Source organism: Pogoniulus pusillus, chromosome 2, assembly GCF_015220805.1.
Source record: "Pogoniulus pusillus isolate bPogPus1 chromosome 2, bPogPus1.pri, whole genome shotgun sequence".
In the NCBI taxonomy this organism is placed as follows: Eukaryota; Metazoa; Chordata; class Aves; order Piciformes; family Lybiidae; genus Pogoniulus; species Pogoniulus pusillus.
The window spans coordinates 33,443,452-33,467,653 of NC_087265.1; the positions used below are offsets into that span (position 1 = coordinate 33,443,452).

Below are 24,202 nucleotides of genomic sequence, written 5' to 3' on the forward strand. Positions count from 1 at the left end.
ATTTATGTCTTGCTGTAGAACTATAGGAACGGTTTGATGAGATCATGAAACACTCATTTCAGATATCTTCCCCCACCTCCAAGCTTTGAAGATTGGAAAGGGGAGAAAAAGATTATTAAAATAAAGTGCTGTCCTATGAAAAAGAAATACAGTGGGACAGATCCTCAGCTGGCTCCGAGCAGCCTTGCTCCCTCTTGTTAGCCGACAATCCCAACGGACATCTCCCATGGATCCCTTTAAGTGGTTTGGAGTGCTATACACAGTCACTTTTAGTTTACAAAGCAGATTTGGAAGTGAGGAAAACCGAGAAATTCTCTAACTGAACACTTGTAGTCTCATGCTAATCAAGAATTAAAAACAGTAGAAATATTTGTGGTGGCAGGAGGAAGAAGATTCTAAGCAATCTAATTTGATTTGTATAGAAGATGACCACTCAGCAACAATTAATCATGCACAAATAACAAATTAGCTCACCCAGTCAATAAATTGAAGCAAGATAGCCCTTACCCACCCTCATACCCATTTCTTTAACAACAACTTCCATGTTGCAGCTGGTCTGCTTAATCCATGCCAGGGCACAACTCTTTCATCAAGACCAATTTTTGCAATGCCTTTGTCCTTCTCCTGGAAAGGGGAGCCAGTTAAGCATCAAAGAGGGTCTTCTCCATCAAGCACTCCCTGAACTGAGCTCTTTGTAAGACTCTGCTCAACCTCCCTGGAGTTACTGGCACTTCTGTTTTCTCTGCGTGAATGTGGCTGGGTGCATATGGAGATCTGAGCTCTGGTAGCTCTTTGGAATGTGTTTCTCCTACAGCATTAAAGCAGGGCCTATTTTTTTTGGACGGAGGTGTTGATTGATAAAAAACGACCATCACCCTTAGAGTCCGAGGCTTTCAGTATCTAGCACTAATGATGGTTTTCCTCGTGGGAATAAAATTGGAAACTAAAAAACCAAAATATTTGGCCTTTCTTCTCCAAAAATGAGTTGTCACATCATGGAAAGCAGCATCTTGAACCTGGAGATAGGAGGATATTTCTGGAGGAGGGTGAAAGCACAACAGGGAAGACTTTAATGTCACTCCCACAAAAATATTAAAGCAGCAACAGCAACTGTGAAGCCCTATTGCTAACGGAGAGTTTCAAAGAGGCCATCTGATTCCTGATCTCTCTGGGCTGCCCTGCCAAGGTCTAAGCCTTTTGAATGAAAAAGGTGTTTTAATCTAAACCTCTGAATTGTACCCAGGAAAAGCTGCCTGGACACTTTCCCAAGCCAGCAGCCAGTGGGCGTTTGTCAGAGTAGAGACGTTCATCCTGCTCGGGCCAGGGTCTCTGTGGTAATGGGGCAGCCAGACATCCCCGGACCTCTCCCAGGGGCTTTGTTAGTGAACTTTCATCTGATTTGGGATTTTACTTGCCTTTTACATTTCAGCAAGGGATGTGAGTTAGGCAGACTCAGTCTCACAATACTTGCAAAAGTCACCAGACATCAAAAAGAAAATAAGCCTTGCATCCTTCCCTGTATAGTGAGCTGGAAGTGCGCTATAACCCCTCCTCTTCCTCCCAGCTTCTAATCTTTAGTCTTTTACCTTTATTCTCTCAATGGTCTTTCCCAACCAGGCAATTCTATGAAACAGAAAAAAGAGAGAGGGGAGAAGAGACAGATGTCTTCTGGTTCAGTTTGACATACAATTGCTGGAAGAGGTCCAGTAAGACTCTACAAGCTGTAATTGAATTCCTAGTAAGATAGTCTTGCCTTATGAACTGTCATCCCCAAGAAGAAGCTTTACCATTTCCTTAAGAGATACTAGACCTGCCAAACGTGCTCTTTAAAATATATGAATTAGGTTTCAGATTAATTTAGCCACCAAAAATCATTGTGCAGTAATTTGTGTGATTACGCTTCACTTTAAACTGTTTAAGTCTCCTTTAAAAATCATATGTTTATGCTTAAAAATAAACAAACTAAATTGCTCAGCTAAGAGAGATGGGGGGGGGGGGGGGGAGGGGGTGTCACTGCTATGCTGAGGCCCCTGTTTTAAAAAGATATATTATAGTTAACTGATTCAGCTTGGAAAATCCAATCAGGTAGGATGGATCTAGGGAGAGGTGGAAAGAAGCATTTTACATACCTGGGGGACTTCCCAATGCGTTCACAACCAGTGTCCCAAACCAAGCTCCTTAATAATATTAATTTGCCAGAAAGACCCCAGGCAACCACAAAAGCACATTTAAGAATGGCCCTTGCAGCATGTTTCATGTGTATTGTGCTGAAATCTTGCCATGTAAAATGGCTCACTAAAGGAAATGCCGATCCAAGAGGGGAAGCTCAGAGAATCATAGGGATGTTAAAACCCTCAAACAGCAAAAACAGCTACAATAAATAAAGGCAGGCTCGGGAGAAAGGCAAACAGGCAAGTACATCCCAGCAACAGGTAACAGACTAGTTTACCTTCAGTTAAGGACAGTAAAGGACTTTAATCCACTGCAGAAAACACTCCTGGGGAGCACTGCAGTACCCAAATATCTCCCTGCCACAATCTCACAGATGCTGTCAGCAGTGTCCTTGTTCAGCAGTACAGAAAACCCACCCTGAATGTGCTTGGGACAGTGAAGCAATGAAATGACATTTTGTTGTTGAAAGAAAAGCAGTGAAATGAATTTTGCTGCTTTCATTCTGACATCTAAACAGCTCCATCCCTGTGTGCCTGCTGCAGACCTCTGCCAAAAGGTAGCATATGTAATGGCACTTATAGAAATGCTACCCATTTAAGATAAAGCTCTAAGCTCCTACTTGGATGTTTACAGCCAAGTCCCTGGGGGAAGGAGCTGCAGCAGGCTGAGTTGCACACATGGTCTGGTCCAGCAGGAGCCCTAGCACCCATGGTTGCTGCGAGACGCCATCCACCCTGAGTGCAGGGGCAGACTGTGGTGCACATTGTTGGATATGAGCGATACAGTGTCATACAAGAATTGCTATGGGAACAATAGGGCTGCCAGGAGAAGAGTATCTGGGGCACAATCAGACCACTAGACAAAGCAATTAGGATGGGGCAAAAAACCACAGCTTTTGAGGTGTAGAAACTGGGTGCCTGCTTCTCCTTGCCCTCCTTGCAGGCTTCCCGCACAGGATGACTAGCACCATGTACACCAAACTGTGTGCCACAGGCACCTTATTGCAGTTCTCATGAGCTTAAGCCTTTCTTCCCTCCAAACACACAGGCAAGCTTACCCAGCAGTCTGTGACACTCCAGGCATCAGTGGGTTCCTTGACATGGGATGGGTGTCAGGAATTAAGTCCCCTCAGAAGCATCTGCATGGAACCAGAGTTTTCAGCTACAGTAGTGCTTCTGGGAGTACCAGGGAAGAATCACTGCTATGGGAATTTCCCAGTAAGATACCTGAACATAAACCTACATGATAGAAGCAGGCCAAATGAGATAATACTGACACAAAAATCCATGCATACAACATGTTAGTGTGTATTATTTACACATTAGAGAAGATGGCTGTGTCTGCTGAAGAAATTTATTATTTGCCCATGAGCTCAGAAAATTTCTAATATCAGTGAGTCCTTTTCGTTGCCTCTAACTGCAAATGTGATGCTTCCGGCATGATCTTGCAATCTCTGTGTTCAAAGCTCCCTTCCAGCTTGTTGGGATTTTATGCAGTGAACAACCAGATATTTTGCAAGAGGTCTTTCACCCTTTGCCACAAGAAGGGCTGTTCAATAGATTCCTTCTATTACTAGCACTAAAAAAAGTGAATCTCTCTTTTATGCCCTATGGGTCTGAAAAATGTTTGCTGTTGGATGGGTGTTAGAAAGTAGCTGAGCATCTACCTTCTCACCATCTCCCCTGCAGAGAAGGCATGCTCTTACCCTTGAGTTTAGGTGCAGAAAGGCTGTTCAGATCATCAAGTTTTTGACTATTCAAGCAGCAGTTTATTCCCCAAGAGCAAGGGAGGTCAGGGCATCACCTATCAGTGATCCCCTTCGAACTGTTGAACATTAACAACCTAGCTATCCATCTTTAAAATAATGTGATGAGCACAGAGAAGCAACTCAGCAGTAATTTACATGTTCATGCCAGGGAAAATAGTGGTGGAGAGTCCCATGAAAAGATCTCATCATTCCACATTACAACTACAGGTAGCCCCTGGCCAATATACCACATGCCCAGAAGTCTGGGACGTTTTCAGCAGAGATTCATGAACTCAAAACACACTGATTTTCAGTAGGACTGAGTTAAGCTGAAAATCGTGGTTTTAAGTGCTGTTATTTTGTAAGTCAGGTAGTACTTTCACTCTCAGTGGGTGGTAAAGGGTAAACATTTTAAAGTATTCAAAGGGAAATAGACATGGCTTTGAAAATTGTAGGTGTTTCTTAGCTGTTAGTTGTGTCAGAAGGAAAGAGAAATACTCGGCTTGAAGAGAGACTGACGTCAAATTTATTTCCCTTTATTGCTACTGGTTTATTGATCTCAAATATATTATTCTACTGCAATTAGAAAGGTTTCCAGAAGTGCCAGAGTCCATTTTACATGTGCCCAGTCACTCCTACTTCTACAGAACATAAACTTCCTGTTTCTAGTGTGTTCGGTGCTATTTCCTAAGGCCCTGATTTTACCCCCTGTGCAAAACAGTTGCAATGTATCTTAGTTTCCTGCCACCATCCTTAATCTTTCACTTAGCCACTACTACAAAATCCCTCACAGCTCTGGCAACGTTTTGAATTATTTTAAAATGCAAACCCTCTTTTTAGATAGAAAATCCACAGGTTCCCCCCCTCAAATTACTCATCCACCTCACTGATCAGTCTGCCTTTCAGCTCTTATTTCAAGCACATCCTTACAATTGTACACATAGTCAAAATATTTCAAAATTAAGGTCTCTTTTGGTTTGTTTCTGCCATGCCAAACCAGCAGATCCAGCCTGATGACAAAGTTTGGAGAACCTGAAGGGGAGCAATTCCATGCAAGATTTACCATTGCATGCAGACACACAGCGCTGTGTATCCTATGCTGGGTACTTATAATTCAAGCCCACCTTACCTCTGGACCTTAAATAGGTCCTCCAAACAGCATCTCACCTATGCAAAGGGCATCAGCCTGTGCCATTGGTACCACCGATTTGTTCCCTGGGCCTGGCAGCAGTCCCTGGTGCAGGTAAGCCTTAGAGACCACAGTGCAGTATGGGCAACAAGCTCCTGGTGACAGGTAGCATCAATCACATGCTGGAGCTCAACATAATGTTTTTTTCATGGGCCAAGGCCAGCATGGCTCAAATATGTTTTGAGAAGCGAAGGTTAACACTGCTGCAGTAGATGCAAAGGAGAAGACAAGAGGAAAGCTTCCTGGATCGACTGCAGGCAGCCCAGTTCAGGACTCAATGCCTGAAGCTTCGCAAGGGATTTGGTTTCTGGGACCGTTCAGGGCACTGCTGAATTTTGAGCTGTTCAGTTGTACTTCATAGGTGCAAATACAATCACTGAGGCATCTGGAGTTGTGACACAATCAGGAAGGTGACTCAGGGAAGTTGTTGGCCTAATTGTGCAACACACAACAGAGCTTTTGCCCTCATCCAAGCTCACCAGATGAGCTTTTGCCCTCATCCAAGCTCACCAGATGCAGCTGGTTCACTTCTTGTAGGTGTTCATGTGAGCTGGCCATGCATGAAGATGCCCACACAAGGAAAGACAAGCCAGCCCTGAGCACAGTTTCAGCTTGAGAGCTAAGCACTTTGCAGGGGCTGCTGGAATGACAGTGTTTGACCATAATCCCATTCCAGCCTCATCATCTCACAACAGGACAGGAACCCTCAAATGTAGGCTCTGGATCCCCCTGGCTGCCAGCAACCCATCATCACACTGGGATGTCGGCCCACCAGGCTTTAGCCAAGCAGATCCAGGAAACATCAGTTGGGGCTGAAAGGCAGATGAGGCTTTTCCTTCCATTTTCATGTTCTTAGGAAACTAAGTAATTAAAAAAAAAAAGAAAAGAAAAGAGAAGAAAAAAAAGGTGGAAAAAAAGAAAAGAAAGAGAAAAACAGCATTTGGCAGCAAGTAGAGGGTGGGGATCTCTGCCAAGGCCTGGACAGCTGTACCTTCTTCACTAGCAAGTTGTGTGATCAGTGAGAGCTGTGCTGAAAGCCAAGAGGAGTTACCATAGCTGCCACATTGCATTTTGCTGATGGTCCCACTGGGAGACACCTTAAAGAAACAAACCCACCCTAACAGCTACGCCAGCACTCCTCTCCACCGTGCATCAGAGGAAAACTATGGGTGACCTCTCAGGATTTGTGTTAGGGTTCCCTCCCCCAGTCTCCAGCTTTTCTGCTCCAAGATGAGGGGACAGGGAAGGAGGAGAGTAGCTGACACAGAACCGCTTTTTCCATTTCCCGCAGCCTCACTTGCGTACGAGAAGGCCTCCCTCCTGCCCCTCCCGCTCACGGCCCCAGCAGCACTCCCGTGCTTGGCCCTTCCCGACAGCAGCTTGAAATAACCCAGGAAATTGTGCAAAAGCCTCGGCGGGTGCGAGCCTGCCCGGCTGGAGGCACGCACGGCTTTGCAGCCAGCCCCATCCCACCCCAGTCTGCTGCAAAGTTTTGCCTGGCAGAGGCTTAAAAATAGCCAAGGGAAGAGTCACATCAGGAGGGTGGGAGATGTAATGAGCATGAAGGAGCTCTGAGGAGTACTGACAGGCTGTGCTTGGCTCACAGCAGCAAGAAATGTTCCTGTGAATCCCAGGCAATGGCTGAGGGAAACCTCTTTTCTTCAGGAGAAAAGACCTGTTTGCAGGTGTTTTCCCTGCCTCTGTCTGTCCCCTCTATGACAGCCAAGTGCTTCTCAAGGCTTTAAGATTTATTTTCAAGCTCATCAGTGAAACAACCTTCTGACTTCCAAAGCTTTCTTTCACATAGCCTGCATGGATATTCTTCTTTCCATTATAAAGCTCATTTTCATTCTAAACATCTCCAAGTAGCTGTGCTTGCTTCTAAGCCGCACTGAAGTACTCGGTCCCTAAACTGTAGCACAAACATCCAAATGTGGCGCAAACATACTTAGCCACTCTCCTCATCCTAGCAGCCCCATAAGCAGCAACTTCTCAGGCTCTGAGAGACCTGTTTGATAAGAAAGCTGGGAAGTCACAGGCATGGCTTGCTCCTAGGCTCCTGCTGACTCAGCATCTGCTGGCACTAGAGGGCAGGATACGCTATGAAAGGATACGACCGGTTTGAGGGTGCATCCAAGGGGCACATTTCAGGTACCTCTAACAGGCAGGACATGGCATACCTGGGAGCAGCCAGGAGCTGCCTCACTGTGCAAATCAAAGACTACTCAAATTTTGCACTGAGCACATCCCACAGCAGTGAGCACCAAGACAGCACAGAATCATAGAATCAACCAGGTTGGAAGAGACCTCCAAGCTCATCCAGTCCAACCTAGCACCCAGCCCTGTCCGATCAACTAAACCGTGGCACTAAGTGCCTCATCTCTTTCTGAACACTTTGGGGGAAGAATGCTGAACTGTATGAGGTGTGCTTCCAACACATTGGAGTCGCAGCTGCCTGCTGCTTTGCCAGCCATCTAATTCAAGGCAAAACATTTTTCTGTCCCAGGGGGATGCTCTGAGCAATGCTCAACACCACTGTGCAACAGGTTCTGATCAAAACCACTAGGTACACCCATGCAGCAGGCACAGATAAGCTGCACTGAAAATGCTATGGCTGTGATTCTTGGAAATAACTTTTCATGCACGTGGACCAGTTGATGTTCAGGCAGCTCTCAGTGTACTTCTATACAGAAAATTTGGGTTTTTACATAAGCTCTCACTGCTTTCTGTCATGTGTTTTTCTACATACATGATTGAAGATGTACTGTCTTCATCTTAACAGAAGACTTGTAGATTAGCTCCAGACAAAACAAATACAGATTTACTCCATTCCTTTACAGACAACCACTTCAACAAACAACCAAAAATTAAAAAGATTACTCCAAGCAGGTCATGCATGCAGTCCTTTCATTAGCCAAAACCTCACAGAATTGGCAGGCTTCAAGAGCAAGGTAATTTGTGGTCTAAACACAAGAAAAACTTCTCTCAAGTCTCCCAGACCTCTGTGGAGGGAAGACCTAACCCTGTAACCGTAGCATGCCACTCTATATCGTGGTGGATGTGGGATACTATGTACATGGCTGCAGAAAATACTGTAGGCTGAGAGCCAGGAGCAGCAGGTTGCACCCTGAACGTTCAATAGCATTTTGACATCACAGCTTGTAATAGGCAATAGAAACTAAATGGGTTAAGCTGCACCATTGTAGCAAACCCCAGACAAAATGGAGCCTGTTGCTGCCAGTAGCTCAGCAAATAGAGCAGGCACAGTGTGAAACAAGCTTCACTCTCATCTGCTCTTCATGGAGGGGCTGAACTCCTTTGAAATATAAAGACCACCTAGGGGAGTGATCTTCCTCTACTCAGAACTGGTGAGGCCACACCTTAAATACTGGGTTCAGTTTTGGGCCCTTCACTACAAGAAGGACATTGGGGCTCTGGAGCTGTCAAAAGTAAGGCAACAAATCTTCTGAAGTGTCCAGAGCACAGGTCTTATGAGTGGCTGTTGAGCTTGTTTAGCCTGAAGAAGAGAAGGATCAGGGGAGACCTTCGCTGCAACTACTTGAAGAGACATTGTAGCTAGGTGGGTGTTTATCCCTTCTCCCAGGTAACAAACGACAGGACATGAGGAAATATTCTCAAGTTGTGCCAGAGGTTTACATCAGAGCTAAAGAAAAGATTCTTCCCTGCAGGGATCTGAAAGATATCTATATGTGGTGCTAGGTGAAAGGGTTTAGTAGGTTTAGCTTTGACTGAGCTGTGTTGGGTTAACAGTTGAGCTCAACCATCTTATAGGTCTTTTCCAGCCTAAACAATGCTATGGTTGAGGTGTTCACTCACTAACAAGCAACACGCTGTACCCACAGAGCCTGACCTAGCTGCTCCTCAGTAGGGCCAGCAGCCCCCACTCAGAAGGTGCATTTTAAGCAGAGATACCTGAAAACACCACAGGGAGAGCTTTCAGAACCATAATCAAGAGGGAAACGAGAGAATCAAACCCCAATATATGCCTATCCAGTAAAATTCTTAGAAGAGAATCAGCAAAAGCTGCTGAATAGAAGAAATGTGGGGTTCAGCCACAGCTCAGGAGTGGAGATGTCTTACCTCTGCTTTGTTGCTGAAGAACTAAGTGAGGAACTGTACCCATGCACTTGGCTGCTAGGAAATGGGATCATTTGCAGGACAGCCAATTGGGATCCTCTGCAAAGAGATGATGGTTGCTGAAGGAGCCCCCACACTTGCTCCCATCTGCTCAGTTCATTTCCAGTTTGTTTTGTATTGCTGCTTTTGGAGGGGGCTGTGCACATCTGTGCTCTGAGTACCATGGGATGTCAGAGCTAGCTCTGCTCAGCTAGCCGAGGTCTCTCATTGGGACAGCTTATACCAGAGTCTCTGGGCTGTTAGGTCAGCAGCTCTTTAGTTATCACATACCATTTGATGCAGTGGGGCCAGCAGGCTTTGCAGCCCTTGCACCCATAGCCCATTCTGGGGACACTGACCTCTGCTCTGTCAGAAGCAAAGGAGCCAGGCTGAACTTACTGCTGTGTGACCTAACTCATCCATGCAGTTTTGATCTGTGGATGGTGCCCCAGTTTCATCCCTGAAAAGCAAATGCTAATGCTCCTCCTTTAAGTGCCTGTTGCCTGCCCACTCTGTAACTTCCCTGTGAGACAAGACCTTCCTACAAATGTAAGAGATCCACATGCAACCAGAGAGGTTTTTTTTCTGCCCAGTTCCGTGCTTCCCAATCAGCCCATCCTCCTAGCTGGTTGTCTCCCCATGGCACAGAACATCCTCGTGTTACTCTGTATTTTGGGGTGCTTTTTACATCCCAGAGGGATCTGACTGGTTACCAGATAGAAACGGGCTCTGCACGGGGGCCAGGCTGAACAGCCCATCTACAGCAACTTATATGCATTTCACAGCTTCTCATTTCAGCAATTTAAATTGCAGATGTGTGCTTCAGATTTGGAGAGAGACAAAACGGAAGGAAAAAGGTTAAGCAGCTCTGTGAGTCACTCCAATACACGACCTACTGTTGATTTAGAAACCTACCTCAACAGTAAATACAGAACAAAATTCTCCAAACTGTTTAACCTTTTGTATTCTGGCCAGCAAAACAAACAAATGAGAACAAAACATCTCTCCAGAGTCAGAAAGGAAAGAAATCTGGAAAATCTGCATCAGTGGGTTTAGTACCAAGAGAGGGAAATAAAAATAAGCAAAACAATTGACCTAAACAAGGGGGAAGGAAAAAAAAGCATCAGACATGAAAGGCAAGGAGACAGGCACACACGGTAATGGAGCAGATAACAAGGAGAGCACAGAGAGCAGGCTGTGCTGCTCTGTGGGAACTGCTCCAGCCAGCACAACACTGCAAAAGCAACAAATGTGCAAGCTGGGAGAGGAAGGCTCCACAATTCAAAGAGAAAACACAGTTCAAAATCTGTTTCTGTCAAAGCCAGCAGGAAGACTTTCGTTCAAGAAGCACCAGCACCTACTTTGTGCAGGAGAGCTATCTACACCCAAGCTCTCCTTAGAGCTGACAATTCCAGCATGGCTGCTGTGGCACTATTTATCCATAAGCAGTGTGGCTGCTGCTTTTGGGAGTCTGGAAGCATCAGAATGAAAACAAAGGACATCTCAGCTGCATAACTCTGCAAGAACTCGGTGCATACTTGGCAGCAGCATTGCATAGAGGCAGGCACAGAAGCATTCCTGGGAGAATTAACTTTGCCACAGGCAGACTATGCATGCATCAGTGTTGAGAAAGCTCCGCAGAAGGCTGGCACTGAAGGCACAGAGCAGGTTGTGCACAGAGGTGCCCTTAGTCTCTGCTCTAGAAACCACTGTGAATTTTTGAAGCAGATGAACCATAGAAAAACTCAAGATCTCGTTAAATAATTTTTGTCTTCAAAGCACAGGGTGTAGCAGCGGAAGGAGAGCTTTCCCTGGGATTTTAGGCACTGAGTGGGAGTTGAGAGAAAGGCTAGCATCTGGTGATCTCAGGGTACCACCAGGAGAATACTACACAAGGATCTTGAGGAGTTCATTTGGGCCAGAGCCATCTCGAGGTCTCTGGCTAAAGCAGAATTGCTAAAAGTCCATGCAAAGTGACTTGGGGGTCGGCAAGGGAGCTTTAGAGTCCAAACAGTTAGAAAGATTGTAAGGGAAAATGATGAGCAAGCACTTACAGCATAACTCTGAGTTTAACTGTTTAGCCATGCTTTAAATCAGCAGTTGTGTTGTTCAGGAGCCACCACAGAATTGTCATAGATCGGCCAGACTTGCATCTCTTTTCCTTAAAAAAAAAAGGATAAAAATCACCACTATGGTCAGCATGCAGGTGCAAAACCCAGGGCAGAGAGAGTGCATAGTGTTGGTGAATAGTAATTCAGACCCAAATACTTCTTGGACTGCTTTTCTGCCTTGATTTCCTAGATCAGGAATGCAACCCTCCTCACTTCCATTTGTGCAGCAGTGCCAATCGCTGTCGAATACAAGACTGAATTTCTTTGTCAAAAACCATGCTGATACCTGAGCATTTCTCTTCACCCTGCTGTGAAAGTCCTCTTGTGTTTCTGCAGCCTCTCACCAGCCTATGCCCCTGGTTCCTCCCCATTCCCAATCAGTTGTCAGCTTCCCACATTAGGCATGAACTAAGACAGGATTTCAGACAGCATAATTCAAGGCGTTATTGCTAGTTTGGGACTCTTTAAAGATCATGTCTTCAAGCTCTTCATCTAAAGTCCAAAGACTAGAAACATCTGCTATTAAAAATACTACATTGGTGAAGATATTACCTGCTGTGTTAACAGCATTCTTACTAAACAAATAAATCAAATTATCACAGTATCAACAAGGTTGGAAGAGACCTCACAGATCATCAAGTCCAACCCTTTACCACAATTCTCAAGGCTAGACCATGGCACCAAGTGCCACATCCAATCTTGCCTTGAGTGGGACTTTGATAAAATAGCAATACAGCAGAGCTGGGGCTAGACACCACAACAGCAAGAAAGGTTTCTGGTGCAGAAAGGAAAGCAGAAAATATCAAGATCTTTGCATTACAGATGTTGGGGCAGGAATGTTCCAATGTTGTGGGCATTTTCAGATGTATTTCTATATCTACATCTATTCCTTTTTTCACACTTTGCTGTAGGTCTTAACACACTGGAATTTACTTGCTACAGATAGAAAACTGCAGGATTCTTCTCCATGCTGCAGTCCCTGCTGAAAAGTAGGATCTTGGGAAGATGCACCTTTTTAGAGCATAACTGTAACAGATGATTCATGATGGTGAGGGGGGAAGTAGAGGGAATTTAAGTATTGGCTGCCTTTGAGGCAGGACAAAGCCACACTGATGACATAGAAGAAGAATTTTGCACTGCTCTTGAAGCCTTGTGTGAGGAGGGGCCTTAAGAAGTTTAATCAGCAATATTACAGAGAGTTTCCAATAGGACACATGCTCACACACTTCTCCCTGCCTTTCACTGGTACTAAATTGAGCCTTACAGATGGCAAAGAGACCAAAATTGGGAGAAGACACAAGAAAATACTGAGAGAATCTGAACCAAGGGATTGGATCATTTCCTGTGCCCACATCTCAGCAGAGGAAAGTGACGGAGCAAAGCACAGAGGTAGCAGAGGGATCTGAGGGGGAGGAAGGAGGAACAAACTAAAAGGAGCCCAGGAGACCAATAGCAGAGGAAGCAAAGGGCCTTTGAAAAGGGGAAGAGGCAATAGGCAGGCTGGGAAGCTGAGTCTGACCAGGCATCACTCTAACAAGAGGACCCTGTTCACACTGGAGATCTCTGGCAATCTCTGGTTCTTTTGTGCCTCGGAGCAATCCTCAGCCAACGAAATGACTTGGCTGGCAGTCATCAGAGGTGATTCTTTGGCCAGGCAAAGAGTCCCCAGAAACTAAGCACTTCATCCACAGCCTTTGCACAGAGGAGGATCTTTGCAGGCATGTAAAAGAGAAGCAGATTCCCCCAAACAGGCAGAAACCACCAACTTCTACAGTCAGACACTAGCTTGCATAATCAGGGACAGCTCGACTGAGAAAGAATAAACTGAACTCCTTTTGTTAACAAAGGGTAGAAGGAAACAGTTTGGATGGTTTAAAGCCAGACAAGTTGGAGAGCCTTACCCCTTAGGTTTAAGACCATTCCATAACCAGTGATGAAATAGCCAAGTGAGGTGATGGGAGCAGAATAAGGACATCTCTGCAAGGCCAGCAGCTTTCTTTAGTCTCTGGAGCTGCTGTGACATAACACATTTCAGCCATCCAGCTTTCTTATTTCAGCCCTATCTATTTTGATGCCAACACTAAAACACTTGAAGATGTGTATAGGTTCTTCCTTCATACATGTCAGGATAATTCTGCAGTATACCCTGCCTGGTAAAGTGCTATAGTGGAATAGCACAGGAACATTTTCCAATGAGGGACTGAGGGGAGGGAAGGGAAGAAAGAACCAAATATTTAATAACTCCCAAATAATTTTTTAAAATTCATTAGCTATTATTTCAGCTGTGTGACCTCCTGAAGGGACTTTCTAGAGGCCCAGATTATGCAGTCAACTGAAAATATAAATAAGTATGGAAAGGGCAAAGATCATTTTGTTCAGCCAAATTGTGTGGGATGTCAGGTTAAGTTTCCTGTAGGGTGCATCCATACCCTTCCAGAAAGCAAGTGTGGCCAGGCAGCTCCCCCAGTCAGAGGACACCTCCCCAGCCAACAGGCATGGCACAAACAAATGAGTTATTCTCATCTGGGGAGTGCAGATTTCCAAAGACTTCCTGCCAGTGCCGTGGGGACAGAAGCACATTGCATTGCTGCAAGACTTCCAGCTGCAGTTCAAGCGGGCAGCAGCTTCAGATGCGTTGCAGAGAATAGCTCCCAGCCAGGCACCCTGCTCTGGACAAAGGCCTTTAGCCTCCCTAAGCTGCAGCACCCCTATTCAAGTAGTGGAAACTTCTGAATTCCTTGCCATTTGCATTTCTTACTTCTTCCACCTTTGAGGAAAAAGAATGTGCCACAAGAACCAGCCAGACTCCCTCCCTTAAAACATTCATTTACTGAGGTGGATTTAAATAGCTACTGGTTTCAGGAAGCCTTTAAGTTTGAGGAACTGCTGATCCATAGAAACCTATTTACTTTTCTAGTGAGGGTGCTGTAGGTAATACAGCTACTCACCTTTGCTAAGAACTGAGGATCAGGTAGAAGAGGAGGCTCTTTCCAGGATGTATAATGTCTAAAACCATAATCTCTTTGGCTGTCCATGGTACCCCTACTGTTGTGCTCCCTAGTAGCTGAATGCTGGCTTTGCAGCACTACATGTACTCACAGACATGCACCCCAATATTTGCTGATCCAGGCAGGTGCTGTGTATGTGTGCACAGGGTAAGTGTGCAGCATACATACAGATATGGACACATCTGTGCCTGATTAAGAGTGGAAACCAGAAATTTCAAAAGAAAAACAAAAGCATCTTTAACTGGTAAAAAGCATAGAGGAGTGAAAATGGCTTATATTAAGTCACTATAGACACCTTATTCTTGTCCATATCTACAGTATATTTAAAGCCAGTAGAGTAAATACAATATATTAAATAGAGTATCATAAATGATCTCTATATTGTGTGTAGAAATACACACACATCTCTAAACAACATATCAATGCTTCCCTATATGCAACCTGCATTCAGTTTGATTTCCTAACAAGCTTTTAAAGCTTCCATTTCAATTGCTAAATGCAACACCTAGCCTCCCTCGTGCTCTGCAAACATAGATGTGTAGATTTGACCTGGGAAATAAATAAAACCTAAGGAAATGTTGTGCTGTACTGCAAACATAAGCTCCAAGCAAAACTCAGTCGTATAGAGCAGAAAAGCTGTTCAGCATCAGCTGCAAACCCAAGCAGTCAGAGAAGATGCCCACCAACAGCAAATTGACACAAACACAAGCTCAGCTTGGATCTGCACAGTTTAGGGCAGCTTGTGAAATTCAGAGAAAAACAGCACTGCCAAAAAGAAAGCAGAGAAGGTTGTTTTGGTTTTAAAAGCTGCAGACAACTACTCTTCCTTCCCCCTAGAAAGGGGAGTGCACTGGTACTGTACTGCAGTAATACAGGTTATTAGCTCAGTGGGAACTTTGCAGAGTTCAGACTCAAAGGTTCAAACAAGTCCAGTTTGCAGCTGGCAAACCTAAACAAGACCAGCCAGCTGGTGTTAGGCTGAGTCATCCACACTAGTTTGGTTGAAAACATTGACTTAATCTGTTCATTTAATCACTGAAATTCAAAAAATCCTGACAACTGGAGACAAGAAAACATACATCTGTCTTTTGCAGAACGACAGACTGGAAAAGACCATGTAAACCAATTTTCCAGAGCTTTTTCTAGGCTTCTGTGTGCATTCTGCATACAAATCAAGTTCTTGGTAGGCATTTTCTGGCCTGTTCCGATTCAGTGGAGCACATTGCACATCCTTAGTCCACGTGCTAAATCCCGCTGAAGCCAACAAAGCTAACAGTGCATATTTGAACATTAGGCTTGAAGATTGTGTGAAGATTACATTCTTCATTAAACAGATACAAACTAAGGACATGCTCACATTTTCTGGTCCCTTAAAAGCAAAGGGATTTCATCTTTGTATGTTTCTTCCTCCAGGAGTTTGAGCCTGCTGGAGCAAGACTGCTTGTTTCCCCCTGAGAACTAGTAGTAAGGGAGCAATTAACTTTGGTTTACCTCTTGTAAAGCCATAAACTCCGTAAGTGTGTTGGAAGACTGACAAGACAGCTCTTAAGTGGATAACTTATTTATAAGGAAGAAAAATGAAGCAGCAACACAGAAAGTTGGTAGAAAGTAGAATACACCATCTTTGTGTCACTGATACACATAAAAATAATTTTAAAAATTAGGTAGTCACTGTAGAGGAAATTAAAACCCTCAGGATATTACTTTATGGGAGTGCAGGCTCTTGGAGCAGAGAAGGGGATTGGGCAGCTCTCATCCTGGTGGGGAGATCACAGCACCATCCAGGCTGGAAACATGTTGCTAAAGAGTTTATGATTAAGATCTTTCTCTTTTCAGCTTCCCGTTTCTTGCCCAGCATCACCCACGTAACAGTTTCAGGAAAGCCTGTAAAGCAGCTGGCCAACCTCAAGCCAAGTTATAAGCAATGATGCTAGGCTTATGAGTCCTGGAAAAACGAGTGATTCAGGGTTGTTCACAGTTCCTGCTACCTCCTCAGGAGACTACACTCCTGAAGTAGGAGGGTGACACCAGAAACCACAAAAATAAAGATAAAATATTTCACCCATGACTAGCCCCAAGGGAGATTCTCAACCTCTGATTGGCTTCCTCTACAGGAAGCCCTGCCATTACCTTAATTAGGAGCCCCTCTAGTAGCCACCACTGCCTGAGGTGCACAAAGAGGGCTGAAGAACAACATGGACAGTCAAGCATTTGGTTGATGAGAACCAACTAAGAGGTCTAAAGCAAAGAAAACAAGCCCACACTGAAGTATAGCATATTCAAACAAAAACACTCTCAAACCAAAACAACTCCATGCAGAGTCCAAACCCATTTCTACCCATACAAGTAACCATAACTCCTAACACTTGGTCTACCAAGGTCTCTGATGCAAAGCTGTGCTGGGCACCCCCAAGGCCACAGAGAATCAGCCTTGAGAAGAGACTAGCAAGGAGATAAGGAAGAGAAGAGTGAGTGTCAGGGTTAGTTATAAACACCAAGGCTGGGGAGGAAGGGGCTCCTCAAGCTAAAGTGCAGCAGCTCAATGAAAGTACTGAGGCTGCAACCTGGAAGGCTGCTCTAGAGAAGGCACAGTGCCATCTGCATGGAAAGTGAAAGATGTGAACTTTGAGAAGGGTTGTACAGCATGATGCTACAGGAAAGGCACAAACTGCTCAAGAGAGAAGAAGATCCCAGGATGGCTCTTGCTAGGAAGTGCTCCTGTTGTAACAGGGTGTTTTCTCAGCTGTCAGACCACTAAAGACAGAGCCTCTGGGCAGTAAATATAACAAAAGCAAAGTAAGCCATGGTCTACCAGCACACTTATCCAAAGTGATTGTCATCATTTCCAGTAGCATAGTATTATCCTCAGTCACATACATCGTACTTGAAAGGCAAATGTAGCTCACTTGTTATGCAGCAGGCTCCTGTCCCATGCTGTACTTGCCTCAGATCCTCAAGCTGGCTGGTGGCTTTCTATGAAGCACAGCATGGCTAACATCTCCAGCACATGCTGGAGTGCCTTACTTGATGCCAAGTACTTTTTACCCCGTCAGGATTGTCTGGCATATAAAAATGTAACTCCCTCTGCATGAGGGCAACACCCTGTAACCCCACATATTTTAAAGAGTTGGACTATTCATGCATTAAAAAAAAAGATCAGAGTAGCTTTATTGACTGTGGTGGAGTTAAGCTGGTTTATTCCAAGTGAGTATTTGGCCCCTTGACTTCAATGAAGTTGTGTTGATTAATCCCAGATGGAGACCTGGGCTGGTACAATCCCCTCCAAAAGTCCTGGGAGGTTAGTAACACATAGACTGAATCACCACCGTTACTCAGAGCCTGGGTGGTTATCAAAAAGCTGCACCTGCTGCTGTGGGAAACGCTGCCGGGCTAGGGCCAAGCCATTGCGATCACCGGCTTCAGAGACTGGGGTGTGGTGAGCAAGGGCACATTCTTCAATCACTGCCTCATGCTAGGAGGAAGATGCCAAAGTAGCACTCTTTCCTCTGCAAACATCTGGGAATGTTACCCAGGATGCGAGTCCTGGCACTGCCAAAACCAGTGACATTGACTATGCTGGGGAAGGAGACAGAGGAATCCTGCTTCTTCCCACTAACAACATTTTGTGATGCTCTGTAAAGATCCATAAGTGGAAAACCTGAGGATTAAATCCCTCTCACTTCAAGGAATCTGCCTCAGTGCCTGTTTGCCATGTTTGAAGAGCAAATACAGCTTTATGCAGCAAAAGGAAAAGTTTCTTTCCCCCTCTACACACAAAGAAAACGGTGTTTTCTCAGCAGTCACCTCCTAGTCTGTCTCAGGGCAGGCAAAGTTTTGTTTCCCAATGTTATTGGCATAAGTACCATAATTCTTGTGGGGAATGAAGCCACAGAAAATTGAAATCACTCAAATTTCACAGCAGCTCCCTTACACATGCACCTATGCACATGTGTTTGTACAAAACCAACAAAGCTGTGCCATGTGTTGCAGTGTGGAGAAACACAAGAACAAACCAATTCAAAGGCAAGTGTTGATGTTTCTTTGGGTCTCAGGTGATAGAAACAGAGTGGACGGTACATAGCCCATCTCCCCAGCACATTATAGTGGCATTACTCCTGGCTATAGGATGCCAGCAACTCTTCCCAAACTGCTGACTGGAGTTTTCCCCCTGTTTGCTTTGAGGTTGCACTGCACAGGTCAAGGTGACAAGAAAAGGGCTTGGCATTGCATGTGGAGAAGCTGGGAAGAAAGAAATGCCTCAGTGTGCAGCTTGTTCCCTCCAGCTCTGCCTTCCAAGCGTTTCTGAAGTCAGGCATCTGGAGCATGATGTAATCTGAAGACTGATCAGCAGCAGCACACATACAACTGTGCACATCTGGCCTACAGGTGTTTCAGCTGCTATTTGTCAGTGACTGTATTGAACATTAAAAAGCACCCTGACTTCGTAAGGCAATTGTACCTGTCCCACAGATTGTTCACAGAGGTCCACAAACGGCCATTGATTTTAGGCAAACTCTCTCAGCTTTTTAATGGGTGCACCACCCCCAGTGTTTGAGGGTTTTTTTGGTTGGTTGGGGTTTGTTTCTTTAAGGAAGGAGTTTAAATCATAGATACTTTTAAACCAGGATTTTTTGTGTTGTTAATTCCACCAGCACTAATCTGTGCAGTTGCATCAGTCATAACGGATGGCTGTTACCACCCAGATTTACTCTTGCAAGCCAACATTATTGGAGAGTCTTCATGCTGCAATGATGGCTGAGGATGTTCCTGCTGTACTCAGCTGTAGAATCAGAGTTGTTGGGGTTGGAAAAGATCTTTAGGATCGTCAAGTCCAACCGCTAACCCAGCACTTCTCACTTCTAAACCATGTACCTCAGCACCGTATCTAGACAGGAATGTTTTAGATTCCTCCAAGAATGGTGACAACCCTACCTCCCTGGGCAACATAATTAAATTCTTGACAACCTTTTTAGGGAAGAAATTTTTCCTTAATGTTCTATCCAAATCTTCTCTGGGGCATCTTGATGTTGTTTACTTTTGCTCTGTATCTTCTCACTTGGGAAAAGAGACTGACTTCTACCCCAGCACAATCTCCTTTCAGGTAGTTGTAGTGAGCACAGAGGTCTTCCCTGATCCTCCTTTTCTTCAGGCTAAACAAGCCCAGTTCCCTCAGCTGCTCCTCATAAGAGCTGTGCTTTAGACCCTTCACCAGCTTTACTGCCCTTCTTTGAACTTGCTCTAGCACCTCATCGACCTTGTAGTGAAGGGCTCAAAAGTGAACACAATCAGGCAACTGATATCTTCCCTAGTCCTGCTGGCCAGATACATACAGACAGAGCAAGACTTGTTCCTGAAGTACCTAATCCAAACCAGACAGGGACAGGAAAAGTGGGGAAATGGGTAGGAAAGGTATCCTGCATGGGATGATACTTGCCAATGTCCAGTCTCAGTCGTGGAGTCAGAAAATGATGCTTACTGCTTCCCACAGAGATGCTGCCTTTCACGAGGTTTGCAAACTGCAGCTGAATACTTGCTGCACATGGGAAAAGCAAGGAAAGCAGGGATACTGCTGGCTGAGTAGGCCAGACTGAAAGAATTCCCTTGGAAAAATAATAAAGCTGCAGATGTATATATTTCTACTGAAGGTGTTTTTCCTAGAATTTGTATTATTTTGGCAAGAACATGGGAGGGAGGAGAAAAGGATTCTCTTTGTCCAATACTCTCTGCTATTGCTAGGAGGGTCAAGAGCCATGTAGCTATTGATATTCTCCTCCCAGATAGTCTCAATGAACCTACCAGAACACATTTGTCTGCAGTACCAGTACATCTCACTTTCAAACACCTCGGCACAGATAACATGACCATTGCAGTTAGCCATCGTAGCCCCACCAATGGCATAAGTCATCAAACTGTGAGAGGTCATGCAACATTTTCCTGAACTAAACTAAGCCTTAGGTTGCAAGCTGTATTTGTGCAAGGTAGGATTTACACGTGGCTTTTCCTGTGAACGCTCCAGTAGAAGTCTGTGGCCCATCCATAATGACATTACCCTCCTTACCTGATTGCTGTGTCACATACGTCCACCTCTCTGGCACTGCTTCGGGTGCGTGTTGCAGGCTGGCAGGCAGAACCAAGTGCCTGCCCAGAATTTCTTGTGGTCTGGCAGCTGGAGCCTATAATGATCTAAGAAGCACGGAGGCTGGAGGATGAGGGTGCTAAGGAGGGAAAGGAAGGTGTGAAATGATTGCCCTTTGCCTCAGCATGAGCCTCATCAGCTTCAGAGCCACTCTTTAAGGACACACCTGTATCACTTTACCTCAGTCCTATCTATTTCCCTTAAGCTACTCAAGCACATCTTATTCTCTGCCTTTTAAACCCATCCCTGCTTCTTCCTTCCACACCTTTCTTATGCAAAGGATATGTGAGCTCCTCTTGGGAGAAGAGATGAGTCCAAAGATACACCGATGGGTTTTCTCTGATGCTTCATTAGCCAGGAGGGTAGGTGGTGACCAGTTCCCTTCTATTCTTTGCCTCTGGCCACTTGCCTTTTCGTGGGCAAGGAGACGCCGGTGGTGTCTCCTAGCACTTGCTCTGCTGAGCCACCCACGAGGCAGCAGGGCAGAGCCAGCCAGAGCTTAGATGGCCCTTTCAAACACTGAAGTGCTCTGCTTTTTCCTGCTCCAACTGCTCATTAGCAGCTTCCGCCTCTCGGCAATTTCTAGCCCTGCTTTCAGTGATGTCCTGCCAAGATTTTAACAAGGGGCTCCCACAAACCTGCCTCCTCCTCCAGCTGCGACAAACCCCACTGCTGCACAGAGGCCAGGGCTCGGGCTGTGGGGGAGTGCAGGGCTGGGGGAAATGTTTCTTCGGGGAGACTCTTTCCTGTTTAAGGCTTGCGTTTTTCTTTCTTTTTTTTCTTTTTTTCCTTAATTTTTCTGGCAAATGGAGGACACAGCACCTTGGAGCAAATACCCAGAGGCTGCTGCAGAGAGGCTTCCTGGCAGGGCTCTCACTCTCCCTCCCTGTGGTGAGGCCCCGGTGACTGATTTTACCTGGGCTGGGGCAATCGGCCACAAGTCGAAATGCCAAAGATGTGGCTTTCTCTGGGTGTTTCAGAGCCCCAAAGGGCATATTTGCCTCAGGAATTTGTTGAGTCCACAAGTTTTTAAGTATGATGGAGGCCACCTCGGCTTTCTCACACTGATGTGTGCCCAGGTGGCCAAGAGAGCCCATGGCATCCTGGCCTGCATCAGGAATAATGTGGCTAGTAGGACAAGGGAGGTTATTCTTCCCTTGTACACCTTATTCTTCCCCACATCTTGAGTACTGTGTCCAGTTCTGGGCCCCTCAATTCAAGAGAGATGTTGATGCATCCAGAGAGTGGAGACAAAGCTGGTGAGAGGCCTGGAACACAAACCCTATGAGGAGAGGCTGAGGGAGCTGAGGTTGTTTAGCCTGGAGAAGAGGAGGCTCAGGGGTGACCTTATTGCTGTCTACAGCTACCTGAGGGGAGGTTGTAGCCAGGTGGGGGTTGGTCTCTTCTGCCAGACAACCAGCAACAGAACAAGGGGACACAGTCTCAAGTTGTGCCGGGGGAAGTCTAGGCTGGATGTTAGGAGGAAGTTCTTCCCAGAGAGAGTGATTGGCATTGGAATGGGCTGCCCAGGGAGGTGGTGGAGTCACTGTCCCCGGAGGTGTTCAAGAAAAGCCTGGATGAGGCACTTAGTGCCATGGTCTGGTTGATTGGATAGGGCTGTGTGCTAGGTTGCCCTGGATGATCTTGGAGTTCTCTCTCTTCCAACCTGGTTGACTCTATGAGCATAGGTAAGACATGCCAATTCACCTTGGAGTGCAGCTGGTTTCCCAGAGGAGCTCTGAGATTACAGGTATCTCACAGGTTCCAAGATGGGGCTGCACCAGACCTTTATCTTCTGTTTGGTGAGCATCTCTCTCTTCTGAGTGGAAAGGAACTGAAGCTCCAAGGAAAGCCCAACAGCTTGGTTATCAGGTGCTAAAGAAAAACTGAGGTCAGAGAATGCAGAGGTGCTAAAGGTGTTTGTCAGCATCACAGTTTATACTGGTGCTGGAGATGTCTATTTCACTCCAGGGAGTTTAGCCTTGTGTAGGTAAATCTGTACCTGTAGGAATGGGAAAAATATTTTCTACTTTTAAATAAAAAGAGAGTGGAAGAAGGTCAGCTGCATGATAAATGCCCAAACACTGAAGTATGTGACAGTCAACAGCAGCCAACTAACTACTGGTTAACGTTAATAGATAAGATTATAGATTAATAAAGTAGTTTCAAATATAGGCTGTGCTGATAAATATGCCAGTCAACTGCACCTCTAAATTTTCCATTTTCTACATTTTTTGGAAGAAAAAAAAAAGGAAAAAAAGAGGGGGAAAGAAAGAAAAAAAAACCCAAAGTGACAAATATGTTGTGGTGTTGTTGAACTGGATGTAAGCACCCTACAGGTCTGGCATCTCTTCCAGGGTAGCAGGCCTTTACATCTGGTCCATAGAATCTCTGTTTAGATAGGAGGCCATGGGCACCAGGCAGCCTTCCTGCAGCACAGCAAGAGAAAAATGAAAAGCATTTAAAGCAAAATTATTCAGTCACTTCAGCCAATACTAGCTGCTAGCTGAAAATGAATCAGTCCACTTCTGTCTGCTGTGGGTAGTTATTTATGAGTGATGCACTCACTAATGTCCCAGATCTATTTCAGCTATCTATTTTTGCTAGCTGTTCTGGCCTCCAGCTTCATGGCTGTCCTCTGTTCTGCTCTGCCTCTAGGACAAGAGATGGATTGGAGGGGTGAGTGGCACAGGCTCTCCCAGTGGCTTCTGGTTTTGGCATCTGTAGGATCTTTCATCACCAGAATTTTTCCTGGACAGTGAGGAGTGAGCAAGACATTGACCTTTCTTGACAGTGCACAGGATGGTCTGAGGCAACAGAAAGAGCCTCAGAGGGAGGGGAAAAGGCTTAAATCACCATTTTCTCATGACACATCCCATCAAACAGCTAGTTACTCTCCCAATAACCAATTTGGGAGACACGCAATGTAAGGAGATTGTTTTCCCTCTGACCAGCTTTGGACAGGTAAATTCTCCAAGGTCTGAAAAGCCTGAGGTGAATTAGATGTGAGGCTTTCCTCTGGGCAGAGAGGGATACGTTTGGTGATAGCAGGGGAGAGTCCTGTGGCTCAGGAATGAAGAACAGTGAGGAATATGTTTTTAAATGGTTTCCCAGCTGTAAGATGCACATAATTGTGGCTTTCCTTCATCTGGGATACTTCAAGAGTGGATGGTTGATAAGACTTCATACCAGCAAAGGCAGAAAAACACAAGCCAGGGTATCTGGTTTCAGTCTGTCTGTACCCACAGCATTAGATCTGATTTTGGCCTTCTCTCCCCCTCTGCATGTACACAATTATCTGAATTCCTTTCTCTACTGCTTCCTCTGAAGCCTTGCAGACTGACTCTGCTGCCTTTTCCATTCCTTGAGGGACAGCTGTGCATTTGGGCTCCCTTGCTTCCTGGCCCATGGAGGGTTCTGTGCCACAGCACAGGGACCAGCACTCCCTGGAGGGCAGAAAACAGCCATGAAGATGTGAATTTATTCCCCGTCCTCATCTTTTCAGCCTTACATGGTGTGAACCATCTTTGAAACCCAAAGAGTTTCTGCTTTGTGCCTCACCTCTGGTTGTATTGTTGCTGAGTATCCCCATGGACTATTGCTGAAGCAAGTATGGGCTGGTTTCCCAGGCAGACATGTAAGCAGCAACCTAGAAGTGGCCAAGGACAAGACTGAAGTGTTGGTGTCCCATCTCACACTGTC

The 24,202-nt window shown here is 45.4% G+C and overlaps 1 protein-coding gene and 1 long non-coding RNA gene across 3 annotated transcripts in view; one reads left to right on the forward strand and one right to left on the reverse strand.

Moving 5' to 3' along the window:
• Positions 1-20,607, reverse strand: part of LOC135187923 (uncharacterized) — a 34,704-nt gene extending 14,097 nt beyond the window's left edge. For both annotated transcript variants that reach the window (XR_010307499.1, XR_010307500.1), the window contains exons 1-3: positions 20,423-20,607; positions 11,300-11,406; positions 9,210-9,305 (exon numbers count right to left, since the gene is read on the reverse strand). This is a non-coding gene — a long non-coding RNA (uncharacterized LOC135187923). The remainder of the gene's footprint in view (positions 1-9,209; positions 9,306-11,299; positions 11,407-20,422) is intronic.
• The window catches only part of TWIST2 (twist family bHLH transcription factor 2), a 38,583-nt gene that overhangs the window by 5,272 nt on the left and 9,109 nt on the right, over positions 1-24,202 (forward strand). The gene's annotated exons all lie outside the window — the stretch shown is intronic.